The sequence below is a fragment of the Thermobia domestica genome, chromosome 11 (genome assembly GCF_964235325.1).
Source record: "Thermobia domestica chromosome 11, izTheDome1.hap1.1, whole genome shotgun sequence".
In the NCBI taxonomy this organism is placed as follows: domain Eukaryota; kingdom Metazoa; phylum Arthropoda; class Insecta; order Zygentoma; family Lepismatidae; genus Thermobia; species Thermobia domestica.
Window position 1 is genome coordinate 190,540,076 of NC_137464.1, and position 25,483 is coordinate 190,565,558.

The window sequence follows — 25,483 nt, forward strand, 5'->3', positions numbered from 1 at the left end:
ATTCAAATTTCATCTTAAAAACAAAGAGAACCGGAATCTTCTCTTTTTTTTTCTTTCTGTGTTAATACAATAGTAAAAAATCATATACAAGTACGTAAACTACTTACCAAGATCTAAATTCATTAAAGACTATATTTTACGCGTTTTTATTGTCTTTCGTGAGACAATAAGTCAATATACATAAGTGAATGAAGCCAATATTTATTCTAGCCGCTCGTTCCACAACAAAAAGTAACTAACATTTTTCCTTTTTTGGTTAATCTCTCAGCAATTACTTGTCAATAGTTTATTGTCACTTTTTCAAATGGTTTTCGAAAGAAGGTGAAAATATACCGTTAAAAAAGGAAACATTTGATGATAATTTTAGTTATATTGCGTTTTGAATGAGAGATATACTTTTTTAAAACTTCCAAATTATACTACGGATACATACGTATGGGAAGTCTTAAATATAACCGACCGTCTATCAACAGGTAACAGAACAAGAACTGGTTTTTGATATTAATCCACCACCCTAAGAGTAGGATCCATTTCCACCTTTGACCCCTATTCAAACCGAAAATGCTGCAAATAAATCGTTTTGGGGGTTTAACACTGATCACCAAAGTGAAATTACAGTAGATAGCAAGAAGGGGTTTCTTGATATTTCAAGAATATGTTTCATTTCTGCTTTTATCGCTCCATTCAAACCGGAAGTGATGGAAATCTATTGTCGCTTCCGGTTTTAATTGAAGCAAGCGTTAGCAAATCTTCTATTATTCGACTCGATTGGCATTTATGTATCTGTCCATCTGTTTCACGATAACTCTCGTAAAACTTAAAATGATTTTGATGAAGCCTGGTATGTGCCTCCCTCTACTTGCAGAAATAACCCTATTGTTGGGGTTGCAATACATCAAGTGTAAGGACAAGGTAAAATCCACCCCACACATATGTACATGCAAGACAATTTTCCAGTATAAACCAAGACATTTTTATGGCATTGAAAATATTCCTGGAGCCGCGGTGGCGCAGTGGTATAGCGTTCACATCTGGTGCACGGGGTCCTTGTTTCGATCCCAGCTTTGTGACCAGTGAGCTTTGTGGTGGATAAACGCAGTGTGCGTGGGTTTTTTCGGGGTTCTCCAGTTTCCTCCCACTTCCTTAGTTTGTCCATTTCATTCATTTATTATCATCAGCGTCTCCTTTAGCCTAGCTGAGATAACCGTGGTCGTAAACCTTAAAGATTTTATTTCATTTTGAAAATATTCCCACAGTTTAGGGTCAAAAGCTGCCACAATAGAAGTGTAATCACCCCTTACCTTCAATTCAAAAAATAAGTTCCACAATAATTCTTGTTTTAAAATATTCAATTTTGGCGTAATATGTTGTACATTTTCTTTGAGGATTTCCAATCATCCTCTCTGCAAGGAATTAAAATCAGTAAACAATAAATGAAATAATTCAGTTTAACGTCCTACGATTATGGCTGTTAGGCTAAGAGAGACGATGATTAAAGCAGGTGAATGATGATGGAAGAATTGGCGGAATGAGAAAGTGAGAGGAGATTGAAATACCTCGAGAAAACCCACGGACATGATGTTGTCCACCATAAATTTACTTGGCTGGAGATCGAAACAGGGACCCCAGGCACCAGAGTCAAGCGCTCTACCTCTGAGCCATCGTCCCCCCCCCAGTAAACAATAAAGTAGTAGATTTACCCTCCTAGCTCACTTCGATTTCCTTAAGAGTTCCACGACAATTTCCTTAAATTCATTCGGTTTCTATACGGTATAATGTACCTTTTCTTTAAATCTTTTCCGTAATCTCCGGTGCTTGGGATGAAAATAAGCCAAGATTGAACTGTAAATTTAGCCCTCTCATGTGGTAAGGATTAGCCGTCTCCTTAAATTTCAAAAGCACTTCCACAATAATTTCCAATACAACTGTTCGATTTTGATGTAATATCATAAATTTTCTTTAAAGCATCATAACCATTCAATAAGCATGGAGCTGAAATCATTAAAGAGTAAAGTTGTGGTATTATCACCTCCCCCCCCCCCCCGTATTTGAGTTTGATTACAATATTATGGATATTTTTTGAACTCTTTTTCGTAATCCTCTGTGCTTGAGATTAAAATTAATCAAGAATTAACTTTAAATTTAGCTCTTTAATGAGATAAGGATTCAAGGTAGAATTAGGCTATTTTTCCAGGGAAGTGGGGATAAAGTAAAAAAAAAAAAAAACGTTTAAACCAACTCGCTATAATCGTGCCAACTCTGCTGACATCAACAATTATTCTTAATATACTTGGCTTAGGTTTGGGGCGGGAAAGTACACCAATATTATACCATTTTTATCCAAACCTACAGCAGCAGGTCGCACTAAAATTTCTTTTTCAAAAACACATCAACCTTAACGTAACCTAACCAAATTACTTTTTTACAATGAATTTTCTATTAACAATTCCCAAAAGGATTTGCGTTAAGCACATTGAATTAAATAATTTGAATGATGTAAGAAATATAACTGAGGATAGAAGGGGAAAATAGCATCCCACACTGGACATTTTTTCTGCCTTCCAGCTAGGGATAAGACGTTTCCAGAGGGGGATTTCCCCCTCTATCCCTGACCGTAATTCGCACCCTGTAGGGATTACTCCCCTCCCCTTTCAGATTAAAATATATGATCCAAGTTATCTTCCGTAAAAAAGAAAAAAAATGTTAGATTTTCATGGAAAGTGGTATATGCCTTTCTGAGATTTCACAATCATTCCCACTACTTAAATTCAAAATCAATCGAGAGAAAGAGAATGAACCCCTTCCCCTTCCGAGGTTTAACAACAAATGTTCTATGGTAAATTTTGTGAATACTGTTCGAGTTCAGCACGATATGATGTAGTATATGTTTATTAAAGTTTTCACATAATCCCCACTCTTGCAATTGAAGTTAATCAAATATCAGGACCAGTGGCGTCTCGTGACATAATTTTTCGGTAGTTCACAGTCGTTAGAAAATTCTATTCTACGTAGAATTCTTTCAGTATTCAAAATTAAAAAAAAAAAAAACTATAGATAATCAATGAAAGTAACCATATATATTTATATATTTACCATGAAAAGTACCAATTTATAAACAAATGCTTCATTTCATTCGTATGTGAAATTGCTTCTCATGTTCTTCTGGGCAATTATTTGTCCATAACGCTTCTGAAGTTTATTTTTTTTAAATTTTTTTTTCTCTGTTGATATTATAGCTAATGCACTGAAACTATTTTGAGCTACGGTACTCCTTTAAATGCTTTCATATTTCTTCAATATGGTACCACAACTTTCAGTTTCTGAAGTCGACTTCGGATTATTTGCTATAATTTTCACGAATTTTGTTGTATGCCATTCTCTTTCTACAAACTCACCATCAATTTCACAATATGCTAAATGTAATCTCCATTAGTATCAAGACTGCAAACATTTGCTATCTCGTATATTTGAAGAGCTCCTTTGTGGCTAAGCGGTTAGCGTACGTGCCTTCGGCATGGGAGACCCGGATTCGATTCTCGGAGGGAGCTCATGTGGTTCGGATTCCACGTTAATCAGTTGGTCCCGTCTCACATAGCCTCGCTGCTGAAAGGGACGTTAAACTCAAAATCAACTCAATTCGTATATTTGAATTGCCATGTATACTCTTTAGTGAACTGTTAACAGTATACATGAAACATGCAATGTATCAAATTATTATGATAGTTGCAGAGGCACCTTTAATTAGGAACGCTTTGTCCATGTACTTTTGTATTGTTATCTCAAGACACTTCATTACTGTTCCGGCCCCCTCCAAATAATAATAAAAAAAAACTTCCGGTTACAGCTGAACGTACGTTACTGCAAATCTCAATATTCGTCTTTTTCTATTTTGCATGCGTTAAAGATGAATGTTGAAAAAAATTCAATTCCAAAATTTCCTTCAGGTTCCCACAATACAGAAGGTAAGATTTTACCATTGTAGGATTATAACCAAGTACAGCATGTTTTGATAAGCTATTCGCTTTTCTTACAAATATTTAGTTTATTTAGGTAGAAAAACCGTAGCCTAAAGAAAAATAAGATATTATACATATTTTTAAAAAGTCTTGAAAATAAATTAAAATTTAATTTTATTTTGCATTAAGATAAAAATCTCTGGGAAATGGTTTTAAACCTTCCATTCCCCTTAGTACGACCTTGGAAAGCCATAATTTTGTTTGTTTCATTAGTGTATTTTCATTACGAGAAATTGAGATAAAAAGAAATGTAGAGAACTGATTGAAAGAATGAGTTATGCTATAGTTCTATATATTGTAAGTTGCAGTCATGGTCGGCCTTAAGCCGATTGGACCGATTGCTCCCAATCCGGTCCCGCGCCTAAGGGGGCCCCGCGCTAGTATCGTCTACTCTACTGTGCAGTCTAATCTACTTTCCAGTGCCGTTTTAACAACATACATACAGCAGTTGCAGGTTTGCTTATGCTTCTTTCTTGATGTTCCACACTTCTCTGCCAAGTTTGGTCAAGGAACTAGATTTCGACATCGATAAATTCACTTGTAAGAGAAGAAAACTATGAAATGCTTCTCGAAAATTGCGGGGTACAAGAGTGAAATATGTATTTTAAAATTCATTCACTATCTGCATTTCTATTTGAGTTATTTCTCTTAAAATAAATAAATAAATAAGCTGCTATAAGCAATGAACAGGCTGAGCGTTTTCACCAGAGCATTTTACAGATGAAAAAACGCCGTATATAAATGGGGCCCCGCAAAATGTTCCCAATCGGGCCCCGCACCATGTAAGTCTGGCTCTGATTGCAGTTCATTGTTTGATTTTGTTCAAAGCGTCACATTACTGGAAATAAGTCAACAACAGTGCTGTCAACGCTGCTTGTGCAAACCTTGATTTGAACGACATGAGACCGCAGTTCCTCCCCCCGACTGCCCGTGTTTCCTTCCGTACTACACACAGAACAGCTTATCACACTCGCTTCTCTGTTGTGACCGTAGTGTGATGATGGAATGCATATACGCAAGGGGTAAAACAAGCAAAGAATAGAAGCGAAACGACAATACATAAATATTCTAAATATTATTAAATGTCTTAAGGAGTAACAAACAGCACACGATGCTTGGTGGTTCACGTGCTCTTGCGAACTGCACAAGTCGACACCACTGATCAGGACTCGCTTAACCCACGAAAATTTAAATAAATCTTCAATGATGATAACTTTCGTAGAAAAAAAGTATGCAATAAGATCTAGAGGGTGGTCCATAAGTCTTAGTACTGTGGATTATTTTGGAAACAAACATGATTAAAGCAAATCTAACTAGTGGAGGGCGGACTTGGGTAAAGGAGCTACCGATTGATGCATGCGTGGTGAATGGCGGATATCTTGATGGCCGCCATCTTGGATCCAGGTTAATTTTTTCAAACGGGAAGGTAGGCATGTGACACATCAATTAACATTGCTTTTTTGCAGGGGAATGCAGTCCTGCAAGCAGAAATGCGTTAATATATCCCGTTCCAAAGTTATGACGCCCCAAAGTTGACGGTTATCTGTTTCCTTGCAGGAAGAGCTTCATGGCACTAACGCTGCAAGAAAGACGTGACGCCCCAAATTTGACAAGTTTTCTTTTCGTTGCAAATAGAGCGAGATTGCACTGACAAAGCAGGAAAGAATTGAGATCACCCTAATGTCTGGGGAAAGAGCAGTCGTCCAGGGGAAAGAATCACATTGCCCAGGACTTCAACGCGCGCCAGCCCGAAAGACCTGCAATAAGCCACAACACCGTTAGCTACCTCATTACGAAATTCAGTGTACCTGGTAATGTTGCCGACAGACCACTGTCAAGTTCCCCACAAACCGCGACAGAGGAAAAGACATCCACAATGGTGCTTGCTGCGAGTGTGAAAAGTCAGAATCGCAGCACAAGACAATTATCAGGGATAACAGGCGTACCACGTGCTTCCGTGATGAGGATTCTCCATACGAACAAGTAGCATCCCTTCAAGCTGCAGCTTGTCTACAACCTTTCAGAGGAAGACCCAGACCTGCCCATGGAATTATCCAATTGGGCTTTGTCACAATATGACCGAGATCCGCATTTCCCAGCCAGCGTTCTCTTCACACACGAGGCAAACTTTTATTTGGATGGGGAAGTGAATCGCCAGAACACGCGATATTGGTCGGATGCAAACCAACATGCGATCAATCCCTTCAAGACGGTTTCCCCTGCTCATATCATGGTGTGTGATGTGGCATATAGAACACGTCGATCATAGGACCCTTATTCATTCCTGGTACCCTAAATGGTTTCCGATATCTGGACATGTTACAGGAGTTGGTGTTTCCGTTGCTTCTCCGCTCTGATTCCACCTTGCCACGATATTTTCAGCAAGATGGTGCCCCACCGCACTATGCGCTGTCTGTGCGAGAATGCTTGGATCTGCATTTTCCTGGACGTTGGATCGGTCGCCGATGCCCTGTGGTGTGACCAGCCCGGTCGCCGGACCTCACTTCCTTGGATTTTTATGGGGACACTTAAAATACCTGGTGTATCAGGAGAAGATTCGGGATGTTGCACACCTACAGGGACGTATTCAGGATGCCTGTGATAGCATCACCCCCGCTGTGTTGTTACAGGTTAAGGAGGACTGGATTAAGAGACTCCGGTTGTGTGTTGTAATGGGCTGGCAATATATGGAGCACATCCTGTAGGTGAAACCTTGGGGCGTCATAACTTTGGAACGGAACATAATAACGCATTTCTGCTTGTAGGACTGCATTCCCCTGCAAAAACCAGTAATAATTGATGTGTCACGTGCCTACCTTCCCGTTTGAAAAAAAAACTGTATCCAAGATGGCGGGCATCAAGATATCCGCCATTCACCACGCATGCATCAATCTGTAGCTCCTTTACCCAAGTCCACCCTCCGCTAGTCAGATTTGCTTTAATCATACAGAGTCTTTGTTTCTAAAATAATTAACTGTACTAATACTTATAGACCACTCTGTATATTTTTTTCTGAGAATTTACAATCGTCTCAATTGTTTACAGTTGAAATAGACCAACGCGCTTTCCTCAATTTTTATATAACATATTTTGCTGAATATTTATTTGAAACCCTCAGATTTTTATAGTGTATTATGTGTGTTTTGTTGGAGATTAGAGTCTCCCTCCTATAGTATGGGGTTGAAATTATTGAGAGGGAGAATTGTTTGCTTCAACGATGTATAGCAGCGTTTCCCAACCTTTTTCAACTTGCGGCACACATATTATTATTATTATTATTATTATTATTATTATTATTATTATTTGAAAATATAAAATACTGTAGTATTTTTTTCTGATTACTGACATCCTTCTCACAGAGAAGAAAGCTAGACCACTGCTTTTTCCCCGTGGTAAATCATTATGCTTATTTTTCATTTTAATTTAAAAATAGAAAACAATTACAATCAGATATAGGGCTCAAGTTGTTAAAAATACATTTTTTTTTTTTTTCGAAAACTGTATCCAACCTTTCATTAAGAAGGAGGATCACTAAATAACGAACGAACAAACGAATCTCTTTTACTTTTAAAACACAAATATAGGTAATTCGTATGCATGTTTACTTTGCCGGAAGGATTGAATAATATTTTAAAATTTCAAGTTACGAAATAGTCTGCAACAATAAAGAAGCAATAATGGTCATAACAATGATAACAAATACTTTTTTTTCAAAATTAGAAATGTACAGAAAAATGTTCTACAGAAAAGTAACACAGTATGAAACTTTAAATTTTAGAATCATAGTAGTAATTTGAAATACAAATATACCTTTTTCTGTATGTCTTGCAATTTGATTGCTATAGAATTAATAATTTTGTTCCGATTTCCTCGCGGCACACCAGCGACCCATTCGCGGCACACCACTGTGCCGCGGCACACCGGTTGGGAAACGCTGATGTATAGCATCGCTAGTATAAATCCCCAAAACGATATGAATTTAGAATCCTAAAGAAATAATCCATCTCAGCCATTATTCTTCCATTAAAACCGGAAATGGTAGGGTCGTACTATTACTTCCGGTTTCAGTATTATACTCCATAGAGCAAAATCGTTAATAGATAACAATAAGTTGTTGTTGATATTGTTTCAGCATCTCAGGAAGAATTTCTGTAAGCTCCGCCCTTATGCTTTCACTGAAATCAAAAATGGTGGAAATTTACAAGTACCTTCGATTCCAACATTGATCACCACAAAACGAAGGCTGTATAGGAGAACGACAAACGGTTCCTGGTATGGATTCAATGTCTCATGAATATGTTCCATCTGCGCACTCATCTCTCTATTGAAACCGGAAGTAGTACGAATCTATCATTCCCGGTTTCAATACTGTATCTACCCATATAATAAACTAGCAGAATATCCATTCTTCACACGGGAAGAATGCGTTTCAGTCTGGACATAACATATAGGGGTGAATTTGAATTTGAACAGCATCGGAAGTGTCACTGTTCGTCCCAATAACCCCGAAAACTATGTATTCGATACTAATATCGGTCACTTTCGAACGTTTTTAACTATTTCATCCCAGCAGCGCCGACTTTCCAAACTTTATGTGGGTGCATATCAATGGCGGGACTTGTTAGCCTTTGTTTTCAGGGAAGCCTCGATATTTGATTGATTTATTTTTAGTTAACTGTCATAAAGGGCTCTACTATGATAAAGTAAAAATATACCGGAACTATAAGGATAAGTCGAGGCTACCTTAGGTAAGTCGATAACACGGCTGACTGAAACGCAAGAGAAATGGCTTCATACCCGGGTCTAAACTTAAAATCTTGTGAGTGCGCCGGACCCATAAGATTTTTTATGTGGGTGCCGGAGCCCCGGAGCACCCACGTAGTCAGCGCGCATGTTTCATCCTCCCCCTCCCTTACGTTGTATCGTTAAAGTGAAATGATAAGAATCATTGCAGGTTCGAATCTCATCTATGTTGAAAATTTGATCGAGATCGATCGGGTGGTTCAAGAAGTATGAAGTCACAAATATACTCACTTTGATTTTTATACAAGTCTATATAGATAACAAAGAAGGGTATTCAAAGCCCAGTAATAGATTTGCTATCTTCGTCCTTATTCTTCTATTAAAATCAGGGTGCTAGAAATGTTCCACCTCCAGTTTTACTGTTAGATGTGCGTAGAACGAAAAGGTTTTTTTTTTTTTTTTTTTTTTTTGTATAAGATACTGTTTTCCAAGAGTAGGCTCCCACTCTGCCCTCGCTTCCTCTAATTAGGGCTAAATCAATTCCGGTTATAATACTGGATCCCTTTAAATTGGAAGTCTTCCATAGTTAGAGAATGTGAAAAAATATTCACGTGTAATGTGTGTTATCCTTGTTTTGAATAACTTCTCTGCGTGGCTACTATCTGTCATTACAAGTGGAATGAGAATATATACATAGATGGTTATCAATACGTCTTGGAATTCTATGACTTAAAAATTTTGAAAATATGCATGCATTTATAGCCTAAAAAAATAGCTAAATATGACCTAAAATATAAACTAAAGGCAAAGTATTCTTTGGGACTTCAGGAGTGAGGGCATATATATTTTAATCAATACTACAAATAACATTTTAATGAAGAACGTAAAACTTTATCTATTTATATCGAAAAATCTTCTCCTCCCAAGCAAATACACAAATGACGCTACTGCTTAAAAAAAAAAAAAAAAAAAAAAAAAAAAACGCAACTTAACACTACGTAGCAGAACATGCAGTGAATCTATGCATCGTGATGATAGACAGTCCCTCTTAATACTTGTCAAATATCCCTCATGCTAGAAAAATATCCATATACTTAGCGTAGAGAAAGAAACAATGCAAAAGAAGAAAAGACGGATCTTTAAGTACCATTAATGATTTCGCGAGGTGGTGGTTCGAGTGGAAATTTTTGTTGTCATGTGTACCCCAGGCCCAGATTGTGGTTAATGTGGAATATCAGTATTTTCTCAATATTGATTTCACCTCTTGTATATTTATTTAAAGTCTCAAGAGGATATGGGTGAAAATATTTCCCACTAATATGCAACAAACATACTTCGGGTATCTTTTGCAGTGGAGGAGAAAAAGTGAGGCAGGGACATGATCAGAGGCTGAAGAGTCGATCTCAATTCAGTGATAGATACTGTACCGTCACACTGTACAGTATTCTTTCAAACTCAATACACAAAATCAAACATTTCTAAGAAAATAGTCCCAAATTACCTCACTGCCAATACTAGCAAACATATTTCTGAGCAATAAGTAATATTTGCTTAAAATACCACCAATGTGCTTTTGCATCACTTGGGGGTCAAATATGATCTGAAGCTAAAATGTTATTCAAATATGCATTTATATGACCATAAAAGATGTATTTTCATATTCACAAGAGTCAGAAATGTGTGTATATTTAATTAGAGACGTAGAAAGCTGCCAGGATGAAAATATGACGTCATAGAAATCCGATCCTTAAAGATATCAACATAATAAAATCACCCGTAGCTTGCCATGTAAGATCTATACACATATACGTGTCCAATGGTTGGTCGTTGTTAGTAATTTCTTAGGTGTTGGTCTGTATTATGTCTTGTAAGGAGGAGGAACGGGGTAGAATGGAGGCGTGTCAAGAAGAAAAGTGTCCAAGGTGGTAACATCTATAGAATCCATGGCAAAAATTAAGTCGGCAAAGACCCAACACCTGCAAAGCATGTTGCAACAATGTCCAACACAAGTTGTGTAATCCAAGATCTGCGATTGGGTAGCAATTTCCAAACTTCTCATCACAGACAACAATTAGTATCGTCATTTCAGGTTTTGCTTTGGAGAGGATGGAGAGCAACATATTCATCGATACAGTATATAAGCAGAGTTCTCTTTTTCTTCATTAATATATTACTGTATTATTTATCGTCGGCGGCAATTCAAAACCTGCTATGTGCATTTTGCAGGAGAAGCGAAAAACAGTATCCTGGTTAGATTTTTCGCTTTATAAAAGTGATGTTATAAGTAATATTTGATGCTGCACGTAACTGGTACCTTCTCAAGTTACTTGAAAAGGTATCAAGTTACGTGCAGCATCAAATATTACTTATAACATCACTTCTATAAAGCCAAAAAGCTAACCAGGATACTGTTTTTCGCTTCTCCTGCAAAATGCACATAGCAGGTTTTGAATTGCCGCCGACGTTATTATAATGTGTATCTCAAACTAGATATGCAAAAAGCCGGCTTTTCAAGTGTGTTTTTTTTTTCATACAAAGATAGCTGTTTTTAAAACGGAATTTTTCCCTTAAAAAAAAAATCTTGTGGTTTTATTATTCAAGTACCGCCATTGTTTACCTATAGTGAATAGTACATATACCATAATTAAAACAATAAAAGAACATTTTTGTGTTGTTAATTTTACCACATAAAGGTACTGCAAGTATTATGCAACTATAGTGCCTACACACGCCACGTGATTTTTTTTTTAGCAAGAAGAAAAATCACGTAAATCACCACACTCAGTGTTCCCAAATGTTCCGGATTTTAAGAGACAGTCCCTTATTTTATGATTTTGTCTCGCGTCCCGGGGAGCTTCGATACGGGGCAGCAAAAGTCCCATATTTTGCCCAAATGACAAATTTACCTCAGACAACGACTTTAAAGCCCGCAATTTTTAATGAGTCGTCATGAGTGCGTCCAGTAAATGGCAAATGCTATTTCAGAAAAGATCCGAGTTGCCAAATTTATTTAAAGTCGTCTCCTTTTGCCTAAGGATCCCACCGTCAAATTCATTTGTGGAAAGTCTTCTCATATATGAATTTGAAATGGACTGACACAGAAATATGTGTTTCTGTCCAGTTGATGACAGCTGAGTTTTTCGACAGCCTAAAGAAAAATCCAAACTTGAAAAAGATTATAAGTACGTACAGTTAAGTCAAGCGTGAAGTAGGATTTTTGAAATAGTTTAGATTACGTAAATCCAATGTTTTAAAAGTAAGATTTACCTATTTTTTTCTTAGATCTATATTAACTATTTGTATTAGTTTATACTTTTGTATTTCTTTCAGTCTAAAATGATTACTTTTTTTATGTGATGCATGGTTCATTTTCTACCACTAGATCATGTTTATTAAAACCTTCCTGTTAATACTCATTGAAACTCGTCAACCCATCCCTTATTTAGACTATTTTTATTTGGCAATCCTGACTACACTACACTTGTCTAAATCCACTCAGACTTACGTGACAGACAACTTGTCCCTCTGTTTAGTGCACGTTAGTAGTAACGCCACAACGACCGAAAGGTCAACTATGCCCTGTACGTTAAATCTCATGTTACGAGAGGGATATGGTAAGACGCTAAGGGATCGTAGCCGGCGATGATTTTACAATTACTTGTCGTCTTTTCGGAAGCAGAATAATACCAGCTCACAGTTATGTAGTTGAGTTGATTTTAGTTTAGCGTCCCGTTCAGCGAGCCTATATGAGACGTGGACCTACTGATTAACGTGGAATCCGAACCAGATGAGCTCCCGCCGGGAATCGAACCCGGGTTTTCCCCGACTTTGGACCCCTCCCAACAAAAAGTTCTAGGTGCGCGCCTGCAGGAATAGACATCTTGACGTATGAGAATTGCATTGTTTCAATTTAAGTATTTCGAAATAGGGCAAGGGGCGTAAGCGTATTTAAAATTGGGCAGTTTGCGTACTTGTAATCATTTAGTTGCAATATAAACTGTATATCTTTCAATTTAATTATCACTAGCCAACAGTGAAAATGTAACTGGAATGAAGTAAATGTTTGTTTACTATATCGACAACGCTGATAATGAAAACGACAACGAAAAACTCGAATTAGCTCTCCTTTCCAAATTAGCATTCATTGCCAATCGCTTCCCGTATAGACTTCGAAATCCCGCTGATGGTAGACAGACTGAGTTATCTACAGGTAATAATAGCTGTGGTATTTTGTTGCTACTTTTAGCCCATGCTCGTAGCAACAATGGGGGAAGGGGGAGAGGAATTGAGGAGTGGTGCATGTTTCATTTAAGCGTAGTTTCAGTCTGTTATAAGCTTGTTCTTGGTTCGATCCCAGATCGCGCTAAGGGAGCTTTGTGGTGGACAAACAGAGTGTGCGTGGGTTTTCTCGGGGTTCTCTCGTTTCCTCCCACTTTCTTCATTCTACCATTTTTACTCATTCCTCATCCTCAGCGCCTCCTTTAGCCTAGCCGAAATAATAGTGGGACGTAAAACTTAGATTTCGTTTCATCTTCTGATATAAGCTGTTTTTATCTGTTCATGTGCCGGAAGAATGTGCTACTGAAGTGTAGTTAGTGCATGTGGTCATTGTAATTCCTTTGATTCAATATGCCTCGCAAATGCGTAAACGGTACTGACAATTTTTGCTACATTTGCGAACAGGATACAATGAATTCGCAAAGTAGGATAATAACGCCATATATTAGGAAGGCGGGCATACTGTAGTTTGGCTGTGAAATTGGTTACTAGGACAAGCCCTGGATTCCTCATGTATATTGCATATCTTGTGTCTCGAATTTTCATTCATGGTTGAATCGTAAAAGATCTTCCGTGGGCTTTGCTATACCTATAATCTGGCGAGAACCATCAAACCATGTGAATGATTGCTACCTTTGTATAACAACTTATTAATACATGGAATGGTCAGAGAAGAAATGGTCTTCCTTGACATATACTGACTTCTTTCCTGACAACTGTGATACAATAAACGACGAGCACAGGGAAATCTTCCACTAGCAAATTTTGAACATGGATATGAGATATCAGGGAAAGTGGAGTGCATCAATGTTAGCCGATTACTGCTGGACACTAATCAGGGAATCACCAACAGAAAACTCCAAACGCCAGTCAAATCAGTTGCGCCTTCAGTGACCTTCCTCCGAGAGATTACAACAAGGTAAATACATGCTTAAGGCTATATCTATATTATAAAAGAGAACGTACAAATCCTTTGTTCCCTCATCACGCTAATACGGCTGAACCAATTTCTTTTATTTTTGGGGGGTTATTAGGATTTGGACCCTAGATGGTTTTTATCATATCACTTTAATTTTTAATTACCAGTGTCTTGAGATAATTGACCATTCAAGTGTCCATACGTACAAATCCTTTGTTATTAGTTCATCATAGGTAAAAATAAACGTATTTATATGCAACCCGCATGACCGTGTCACTCGGCGGGTTAACATAAATGACAGGCGCTATAATGTTAACATTTACTGCAATTTGAAAGCGAAAAAGTAAAAATTATCTAAGTAACAAAGTTTATTGCGTTCCGGGGTGACCGCAGCGAAGCGGGGTGAACGCTGCTAGTAGGCAATAACGTAAAGTTATCGTAACTTCAAAACGAGAGTTAATCTTGCATTTTCATTGACATTTTCGTTATCAGCACTCCCGAAAACATAAAGATTATCTGTTTTCATGCCAGTTACAGAAAAAAAAGTAAAATTTTGTTGGCTATTAGTGTTATTTGAACATGAACGTACTTAGCTGTTATTAAGAGCCGTAAACACATGTAGATTAGTCCAGTAAAGATAGGATTGAGAAAGGAACAAATTAGTAACAAGCTGAAAATTGGTATGGAAGTAGGGGGATGTGTCAGGAATAACATACTAAAAGTCTCCTAAAATCCCACTGTAGCTTTTCCCGCAATTTTGAAAAATGTCCGCCATCTTTAGACGACGACAAGGAATTTATGGAAATCGTCACCCTTTATGTTTATTCCTCTAGCCACCGTTCTAATTATCACAAACCCATGAATCATATATGGTTGGAAACCTTGAAAGACAGAAAATCTAAGTAAATAACATACATGCCCATCGTGCTAAATTTCTAGAAGAAGAGGAAGAAGAAAACAGCTTTTTTATTTAAAAAAGATATATTTTCAGAAATCATGAGAAGTTTGCAACACTGACAGTTATTGCACACAAACGAAACACCACCAACAGATGTCATTGATATTTAACTCAATCATAGTTAACAATGACACAAATCGATGCAATACAAGCCGAGAAAAAATATAACTTATGTTACTTTCTGACCTCTTTGTACAAAAGTGCATAATATGACATACACTTTCGCTGTTCTAGTCACCTTCTTTTATCACATAGGACCAAGAGTTATATATCATTGAAAATCTTAATAAACATAAATTCGAACGAGGTAACACATACTAATCAAGCCCAATTTGTGGAAGAAGCGCAAAACCCAAAATTTCGGGATAAAACGTGATTTTCGCATAAATTCTTTAAAACTTGGAACACTGACAATTATCGTATGTTAACAAAACTCAGCCACCGTTTTCACTATCATTATTATTAATTTACTCTTAAAATGGCCAACGTTTTTCCCAATGGAGTAAGCTTTTATGATACATAGTTTTACATCACTTAAATATAACACAAAAATCATTTATTGACAGCATTAGAAAGTAGCAGAAATTGGTAGTCTACTATTCATAGGAAAATCTAATTCACACACTTAAAATCACTCTCAACTACAATAGTCATTTGAATGTAATTTTTTAAAAATGTCTTGTTTATGACTAGAATGAAATTTTCCTCCAAGTATTCTTCAAATCAACTTAATATTTACATTACACGTTAGTATGCACTTTAAGAACATTTTTGTAACTAGTCCATTCGGACTTATTTTATTAGAAATCAATGAGGTTATCATTATCTCGTTCATCTCCATGGTTTTCATCATTTGATTTATCATTCACACATCCAATTCCTCGACAGTGATATAAATAAGAGCACACAATTCCTGCTTTCCGACAACCGTGCATACGTTCACAGCCCTTTTTACAGTTACAGGATATTACCGGAGTGGGTTCCTTGGTCATTCTTGCTGGTACGAGGATACTTCCTAATGTTGTCCATTCATATTCAGTCGCTCGCATATCATTGAGCAATACCTGGGCTCAAAATATGTATACTGTCAAAGAACGAATGAAATATACCACTTTTAACGTACACACGCAAAGGTAATGGCCTTTCGGATTTAATCATTGAAGATATAAGATACCTTCTTGTTCTGATTATCCAAACTGAAATCCACCTTCTGTACGATGTAACATGGATGATTCTCAAGTAGTTGAACACACCAACGTGCCCGAATTGGAATGGATTTATGCAGCTGGTGACAAGCAACAACCATAAGTACCAAACATAGTAAGTAGTAATTCAACCTTGCATCAATCTTCAGCAAATAAGCATGGATGCTGTATACTCGGCGCTTATGTTTGCCAGCAAAGAATGTGCAGGAAATAAGCAAAAAAGCGTGCTTAGTCACGTTGGATCAACCTTTGTACTCTAAAGCATGTGACATTGTAGCAGCATGTAGAAATTCTGGTGAATTACCGTCAGTGGTTGTTAGACTTGGGGGTTTTCCACACTATAATGTCATTTATGGAAACAGTTGCATATATAATGAAAGGTAGTGGCATTGAAGAAGTTTGGTCTTGTGTGTATGCTAGTAACTCCATGCCACAGATAAAGTCAGGCCATTCTTATTGCTCGTGCTTTGCGACCTCATTTTTTTTTTAACACAGTTAGCAATTGCAATATATACTGTTTAATTAATGAATCAGACGCCACTGAGGAGTTTGTGCGTCAATTGCGAGATGTTTGTATTCCTCTGATGACTGAAGAAGATATCGATACTGATATAGTTGTTCAACATTCAAACATAGTCAATCAAGATTGCAAATGATTGCAAATGTTATTCATTAACGCTGCTGCAGAAACAAGCAGTATCTCTAAGTTATTCTCTCTGTACTTTCAGCTTGTAGAAATTATGAGTCTTTTAATTCGAAAGAACTGGAGACTTGAATCTTCATCTTCACTGCATGTGAGAAATGTTACCATACTCCTATGCAGCTCAGCATCTTTTGTATGCCAAATACGCACATCTGTACTTACAGGAAATGTTGCGGTTGGAGGATGAAATGGATCTTCATGAGTTCCAGCTACTTACAGGAGACGGTTACTTCACTATTCGTAGAAAATATATATTTTGGAGTGGTACATGGTCTGATATGACGATTGAGCAGGTTTTAGCGAGAGCAATGAAGAGCAGCGGTGGACTGACCCATGGGAGAGGCATGACTGAAGAGATAATATCTAGGTGTGTGTCAAGTATACCAGCAGCGTGCTACTTACGAGAATGTCTTGAAAAATTGTTAAACAATAGGCAAGAACTTCACACTGGTCGGCATGTGGACCTGTACCAAAGCAGTCAATCGCGTGATATATTACATCCAAAGAAATTCTTGCGTGAGTTTTGCCAGCATTCTCCATTCCCTTCATATTTGGAGCTCGCGTCCCTAAGCACTGGCATGGTAGGTAATGAAATGGTCAACTGATAAATATAAGGAAATCGGATTGGCTGCTATGGAAGGAATGTTTGGACGGACTTTTGGAAATGTGAAACTTAAACAAAAAGATAAAGCCATCCCACTATCCATAATTCACAATGTAGTGCGTATCTGTGATGAGCTACTGGCTGTAAACACCATACTTCAACTGAATCATATGAGTAGAAGTCCGAAAAAGAAGTCCAGCAATGTTTTGCTTACGAGCTTCCACCCTATTCACTTTCTAAATGTCCATAAGAAAAACGAAAAAGTCCACTTTGTACGACATGTTTGAATATCGGACAAATTTTTAAACTCAAATTGAAAACACTGTGTACGTTATAGCTGGAGGCTGGCTTCTACATCATGTTGTTTGGCCACAACATGGAACATACCTTGACGTGCACAACTCGTATGTGTCCTATGTACTCACAAACTCAGGAACGAAAGCAACAATTATTTTTTTTTATGGGTATTGCACTGAAAACTGTACAAAAGCCGCTGAGCGGGAGCAACGTGAGTCAAAAGTTAAATCAGCTTTGGTGTTATTCACAAATGAAACCACATTATTAACAAAAAAAGATAAATTCTTAGGTAATTTCAAAAATAAGGATTGTTTCGCCTGTGAGTTGATGGTTCATTTGACACAAGCTGGAATTCAAACCCAGCAAGCAAGAAGTGATGCTGACGCACTTATAGCTAAAACTGCTGTAGCCAAGTCTTTAAATCCTTGTAGGCACGTCGTGATAATAGGCGAGGATGTTGACATTTTAATCATTTTGCTTGAACAAGGTAATAATCAGTACATCACATTTCGAAAGCTTGGACGTGTACAAGACGTGAGTAAAGAATTTAGTACTAAGAAGTTGTAAGATACACAGACAAATATACTAACTGTTTTGCTCAGCTACCACGCTTTAACTAGATGCGACACATCATGTGGTTTGTATCGACAGGGAAAGAAAAAGCCATTGCGATTACTTCAAAAACGGGAAGATTTATGCCGATCACTTGAAGTTTTGAACCATGATAATGCTAGTGTACAATCCATAATGCTGGCATATCATTTCTACGAACACACTACGATTCTCCAGCAATAGTAACCTTACTGGATGAATTCCAGTATCATTTATACATCCATGCAGTACGTCGCTCTCCATTCACAACGAAATACAATTGGTAAAATTGCCACCCACCAGTGATGCTGCGAAACACCATATAATCAGGTTCAATTGTACCGTGGAAATGACTTGGGAGCGACTGAATTTGGATGGACAACATTAGGAGGCATTCTCGTACCAGCAAGAATGACCAAGGAACCCACTCCGGTAATATCCTGTAACTGTAAAAAGGGCTGTGAACGTATGCACGGTTGTCGGAAAGCAGGAATTGTGTGCTCTTATTTATGTCACTGTCGAGGAATTGGATGTGTGAATGATAAATCAAATGATGAAAACCATGGAGATGAACGAGATAATGATAACCTCATCGATTTCTAATAAAATAAGTCCGAATGGACTAGTTACAAAAATGTTCTTAAAGTGCATACTAACGTGTAATGTAAATATTAAGTTGATTTGAAAAATACTTGGAGGAAAATTTCATTCTAGTCATAAACAAGACATTTTTAAAAAATTACATTCAAATGACTATTGTAGTTGAGAGTGATTTTAAGTGTGTGAATTAGATTTTCCTATGAATAGTAGACTACCAATTTCTGCTACTTTCTAATGCTGTCAATAAATGATTTTTGTGTTATATTTAAGTGATGTAAAACTATGTATCATAAAAGCTTACTCCATTGGGAAAAACGTTGGCCATTTTAAGAGTAAATTAATAATAATGATAGTGAAGACGGTGGCTGAGTTTTGTTAACATACGATAATTGTCAGTGTTCCAAGTTTTAAAGAATTTATGCGAAAATCACGTTTTATCCCGAAATTTTGGGTTTTGCGCTTCTTCCACAAATTGGGCTTGATTAGTATAAGTGTTACCTCGTTCGAATTTATGTTTATTAAGATTTTCAATGATATATAACTCTTGGTCCTATGTGATAAAAGAAGGTGACTAGAACAGCGAAAGTGTATGTCATCTTATGCACTTTTGTACAAAGAGGTCAGAAAGTAACATAAGTTATATTTTTTCTCGGCTTGTATTGCATCGATTTGTGTCATTGTTAACTATGATTGAGATAAATATCAATGACATCTGTTGGTGGTGTTTCGTTTGTGTGCAATAACTGTCAGTGTTGCAAACTTCTCATGATTTCTGAAAATATATCTTTTTTAAATAAAAAAAGCTGTTTTCTTCTTCCTCTTCTTCTAGAAATTTAGCACGATGGGCATATATGTTATTTACTTAGATTTTCTGTCTTTCAAGGTTTCCAACCATATATGATTCATGGGTTTGTGATAATTAGAACGGTAGCTTGAGGAATAAACATAAAGGGTGACGATTTCCATAAATTCCTTGTCGTCGTCTAAAGATGGCGGACATTTTTCAAAATTGCGGGAAAAGCTACAGTGGGATTTTAGGGGACTTTTAGTATGTTATTCCTGACACATCCCCCTACTTCCATACCAATTTTCAGCTTGTTGCTAATTTGTTCCTTTCTTGGCAGAAAAATGGGCTATCTTTACTGGACTAGATGTGAGCATTACAGTTTTGTGTAACTCATATTGGTTGTTGAGGAAACTAAAGGGAAAAAATAAACATAAACACTTAAAACTTTATAAATAAGCACGATTTTAGCCTATAGTGTACAGCAGGCAGAAGACGCAGGTTGAACAGCTAGTATTCATAAATGTTAAATGGCAATATTGTTTCGTGAAATCTATTACATTTTCAGAACAATTGTTGCTAACACCATTAAACTTTTTACTATAAAAGTCTTGTCCTTGAATATTGCTCTACGATTAATTCGTTGGAACTACTCGTAAAAAAAAAAAAAAAAAAAAAAAAAAAAAAAAAAAAAAAAAAAAAAAAAAAAACCTGCTTCTACCGGTTTATCCTTTTACTTTCAAACAAAGCCCGATTTTATTTATTGCTTAAATATTTTCATGATTTTTTTCTTCAAAATGCAGTCGTTAAATCTTTTTTCGTGTTATAATGGGAATGAGAAGATAGTGTATTGTTATCGCTTCGTTAGAATCGAAAATTTAAAAAGCCCAAAATTTACGAACAAAAATCTTATCTTCGGTCCTTCCCCCAAGAAAACGGTATTTTCCGAGAGTTTGCATCTCTATCTCAAACCCAAGAGGATATATTAACCTCCTATCCCCTAAGTGACGCCCCTTTCAAACAACATTTTACCTTTGAGAACGATAATCATTTACTAGAACATAATTTAATTTCGTTCATCCTCCAGCAGAGTAGACAGAATTTCATCACTGACGGATTCACTCACGTTCATATCGTTTCAGATGTTTGTGAAAATATTTTAATATTATGCTAAATGTTTATTTTTGCGTATCTTATTGAAGGGAGGGGACGTTAAAAGATTGGAAACCTCCCTCTTCTGTACGCCATTGATCCTCACAATCACTGTGCGACGTAGCAAATTCTCCTTGTTTGGACGACTTATATTTACATTGTCAATATTTGAAGTAGAAGATTAAAGTTATGCTTATAAACTGCGTTTGTTCTCTGACTTTTATTTGATCTTGTATATTCATTTTTAGTTTCGAGCGACGATAGGAGTGAAGAAAGTATGATGACTGTAAAAAAGAAATCTAATCTAAGATTTTAACGGATTTACACATTTCATGGCTACTAGATGGCGAAAAAGTGTTTTTGTGTTTTCGTTTTCCATATCTGACCATCTGGTCACCCTAATGTATACTCGTCTAGAGGTACCGTTCAATGTACCTTGACAAATTTAAACATTTTTATAGTTCGAATTTTGTACCTACCCCAAAATTAAGGGTAGTTTACTAAAAAAGTAAAAACAAAAATTCGTGAATTTCTCGGTAACGCCTCCAAACATTTTGTTCATTTTCCATAAATTAATATTCAGTAACAGCTCTATACTCTAGTAGAAGTCGTTTCTCTGTAGTAGGGCGGCTTAACCCGGAAAATCAAACGAAAACTGCATTTAGTGAAAGAATTATGAAACTTGGCATACTTTTAGAGTAAGCCATGGGAAACATTTTGAGAAATGGAGACATTCGAAATTCGTTCTTGTTTGGCCGCCACCTTGAAAATGAAGGTGGCGTCCCCGCGAAGGCACAGACTTTTACTTAAATAATAATATCTCCTCACAGAACTACCCTAGAAACCCCCTTCTTGCGTCAAATTAAAGAAAATGAAAGAGTTAAGAATTTAAACTTAGTACATGTTATTTGTACAGCCACTATTATCACTAAATTTTAGTTGTAGTTGTTATTGAATATTGTTATAATGGCAAATAACTTTAAAACTATCAAATTTATACATTTACATAGAGGTAAACATAATAGCGCATAATCTAGCCTTTCCAATGATGTTGGTATCTTTGTTCTATCTTTAAAACGAAGAAAGCTAGTCGATTTTATGTATTACAGGGCGTTGTGCTTTGAGATCTTCAATTTCTCACCAATGTGTAATTATGTTCTCAAATAATTACTATAATTACTTTGTTGTACTCATTAAAATGAATATTTTCGTGTCATTAATTGTTAAGTTTGGGTAACCTGACCTGATATGAAGTAAATGGATTCTTTAAATCGCAGAGATCTGGCAACGCTGCACGATCTTTCGTTGCTTGCAAATAAACATAGTACATGGTGACCCAGCTGTCAAAATAGATCAGTATGAAGTATAAATACAAGTCTCTTTATCCTAAATATGTCACATCATATTTTGGTGGGAGTGGCAAGAAGATACAAGAAATTAGCTCACGAAATTACACCCGTTGCTCTTTATCAACTTATGAAAGAAGACTATGAGAAGGATAACAGAATCTCGAATTCCAAAAATGGACAAAAGCAAAAAGTCAAGATATACCAATGTTTAAGTACTGGACTACATGCCTGGATCTTCAGATGATTCTGTTCATGTTTGTACGACCATAGAGGACTGGAGATTACAATCTCTTCGTTTCAACCTTGAAGAATATGATACCCTGTTTTTTTTCGATGGATTTTCACAATTACGCAATATAGCTTCCGGTGTTTGTTAAAGATCTAGTCCAGCTTCCGCAAACATTGCCTAAAATATACGAGGCTTTTCAACAGGGACTGTTCGTTGTTAAAAAGACGGACAGAAAATTTTCGTCTATGGTGATAAATCAAGCCCATGATTAGAACAACGCTCTTGTCAAAGAAGACGGTGGGGATGCTTGCTGGGCCCGAAATGTCATCTGTGATTCAAGACTTCGAGGAAGGTCAATTGGGATTGCACACAGAAACAGGGTATATGCACCATGAAGAAACATCGTCTTTTCAGAAGAGATTTCGTGCAAAGGTGAAAGCGCTTCGTGAGGTATTGGTGGGCTTGGAAATCCATTTCTTGAAGAAGGAAACGAATTATTTTCCCCGTTGTAGTGCAAGCGGAATGCAAACGAAAGCTTATGATTATTGAAGAAACAGGGAAGAACCAATACAAATCATACTTAGAGGATAGAATTTTGAATCAACGAGTCTCAATATACTCACCAATATCTAAGAATTATTTCAAGATGTTTGGATTAGCTAGAAAGGCTCGATCCACTAATGTGCTTATAAAGTCCTAAAATACGACATAGATCTCTTTTCTAAGCTGTTTGTAATTTGTCTGAAAAGAGAATTGGATATCGACAACTTCTTTGCCTTTGAAACCAACTATTTCCACCCTCCATTTCTGAGAATGGGATTATGAGAACTGGTGATAAAGCTCAGTTGCTAAGGTGCTTTGGTACTGGAGGACAATATATTATGAACGATGCAGTAGTAGGAGATTGCTCTAACACAGAAAGTGAAAATGACCAGGAGGAATCTTATACCACACCTTTCTACCACTACGTTAAAGAATGTAGCTTCTCTTAAGTTTGATGTAATTACGTACGATGGGGCAGCCCTTGTTCACATTCTTAAGTCAACAGCTACAAGTACGTTCCTTGAGTACTCCTCAATGATATTTCAAGAACACATCAAACAAGATGCTAACAAGTACAATTCGCAACGAATGGACATTGTATGGGACACTTATATCTAGCATTAAATCTCATACTAGGGAATCTCGAGGTATTGGACAGAGATTACAGGTACGACCAAATGGATCATTGCCAAGGAACTGGCAAAACTTCCTTTAAAATTCCGAAAATAAATCTGAACTATTTCCGTTCCTAGGAGAAGAAATAGTAACTTCGGGGTCCTTTTCAGACATTGAAGTAGTATCTATTCATGGTTCAGGAGTTATAACAAATCGCTCTTATTTTCGCGAAGTTTGCAACACGAAGAAACCGATACAAGCATTATTTTGCATGTTCAGGATGCTGTACTTCATGGTAAACATGACATATGTATCAGAACAGTTGACACCGATGTTGTGGTTTTGGCAGTATCGTATTATTCCGAGTTGAAACGTCAAGGTCTTAAACGGTTGTTCATCAAGTTTGGTAGTGGAAAACATGCCACATTCTTCTATGTCCATGTTATCGATGAACAACTTGGAGAACGAAAGTCAGTTGCACTTCGCGGTTTCCACGCTTTCAGTGGATACGACAGTGTTTCGTTTTTTTCTGGGCGTGGAAAAGCAACCATGTGAAAGCGATGAAATTCATTTCCTGAAGTATTGGAAGCATTTGAGTTTCTGTCGTTTCCTCAAGATACAATCACTTACAATGTATCTGATCTACTCCAACGATATACCGTGCTCCACTATGCTCAGACGAGTGACTTAATTACTGTAAATGAGGCTTTAAACCAACTATTTCCTTCCTTCAACAGAACGATGTTCAACATTCCTCCAACAGCTGATGCTTTGAAGCAGCATATTTTAAGGGCATTTCACCAAAGTGGTCACATATGGGGACAAGCCACAATGAACATCATTAATACACCACCACTACAAGGTTGGGGATGGATTTTGCTAGGTGGGAAATCAACACCAAAATGGCTGCAAAAAAGGATGCCAGCAAAATGCTTTCCAGTGCAAAAAAGAAAGGCCTGTTGTGTAAGCTTATGTGCAAAAATTGTGCAGTAGCTTGCTCCTGAAGTGACTTGACGCTTTGAAATTTCTGTTATCCACTTTTTATTTATTTATTTTTTTTAAAGTCTCATATAATACAATAAAATTTCTAATAATAATATTTCAAAATAATTTTTTACTAATATAAGGGTTGTACACCGTTTATTGTAACTGTAGACAAATCAGTGTAGCATGCGGCAAAACGAGTAAATATATTCTGCTAGTCTGATATTTTTAGGAAATTAATTTTATTTAATTTGACTCGAGAAAGAAGTATTTATCGTAATTTCTTGAGAACATAATTACACGTTGGTGTGCAATTAAAGATCCCAAAGCACAACACCCTGTAACACATAAAGTAGACTAGCTCCCTTTATTTTGAAGATAGAGCAAAGGTACTGACATCGTTGGAAAGGCTAGATTATGCTCTATCCTATTTACTTCTACGTGAATGTACAAATCTGATAGTTTCATAGTTATTTGCCATTATAGCAATATTTAATAACAAGTACAACTAAAATTTATGATAGTCGCTATATTTAAATATGGTTTCTGCACAAATAACATGTACTAAGTTTAAATTCTTAACCCTTTCATTATCTTTAATTTGATGCAAGAAGGAAGTTTCTAGTTCTGTGAGGAGATATTATTATTTAAGTAAAAGTCTGTGGCTTCGCATGGACGCCATATTGATTTTCAAGATGGCGGCCAAGCAAGCACAAATTTCGAATGTCTCCATATCTTAAAATGTTTCCCATGGCTTGCTGTATAAGTGTGCCAAGTTCTTTCACTAAATGCAGTGTTTTATGACTACGCCACGCTACTACTGGGGAAACTCAAGAAGGGATAGTTTATTTTCGGGGAGAGTTCTTCTTTGGAAAGTTTTTTTTTAAAGAGACTTTTACAGTTTTGTTCATAC

At 36.7% G+C, this 25,483-nt stretch overlaps 1 protein-coding gene across 1 annotated transcript in view; it reads left to right on the forward strand.

Annotated features, from left to right (window-relative positions):
• The window catches only part of LOC145664618 (uncharacterized), a 73,801-nt gene that overhangs the window by 271 nt on the left and 48,047 nt on the right, over nt 1–25,483 (forward strand). The window lies entirely within an intron of this gene.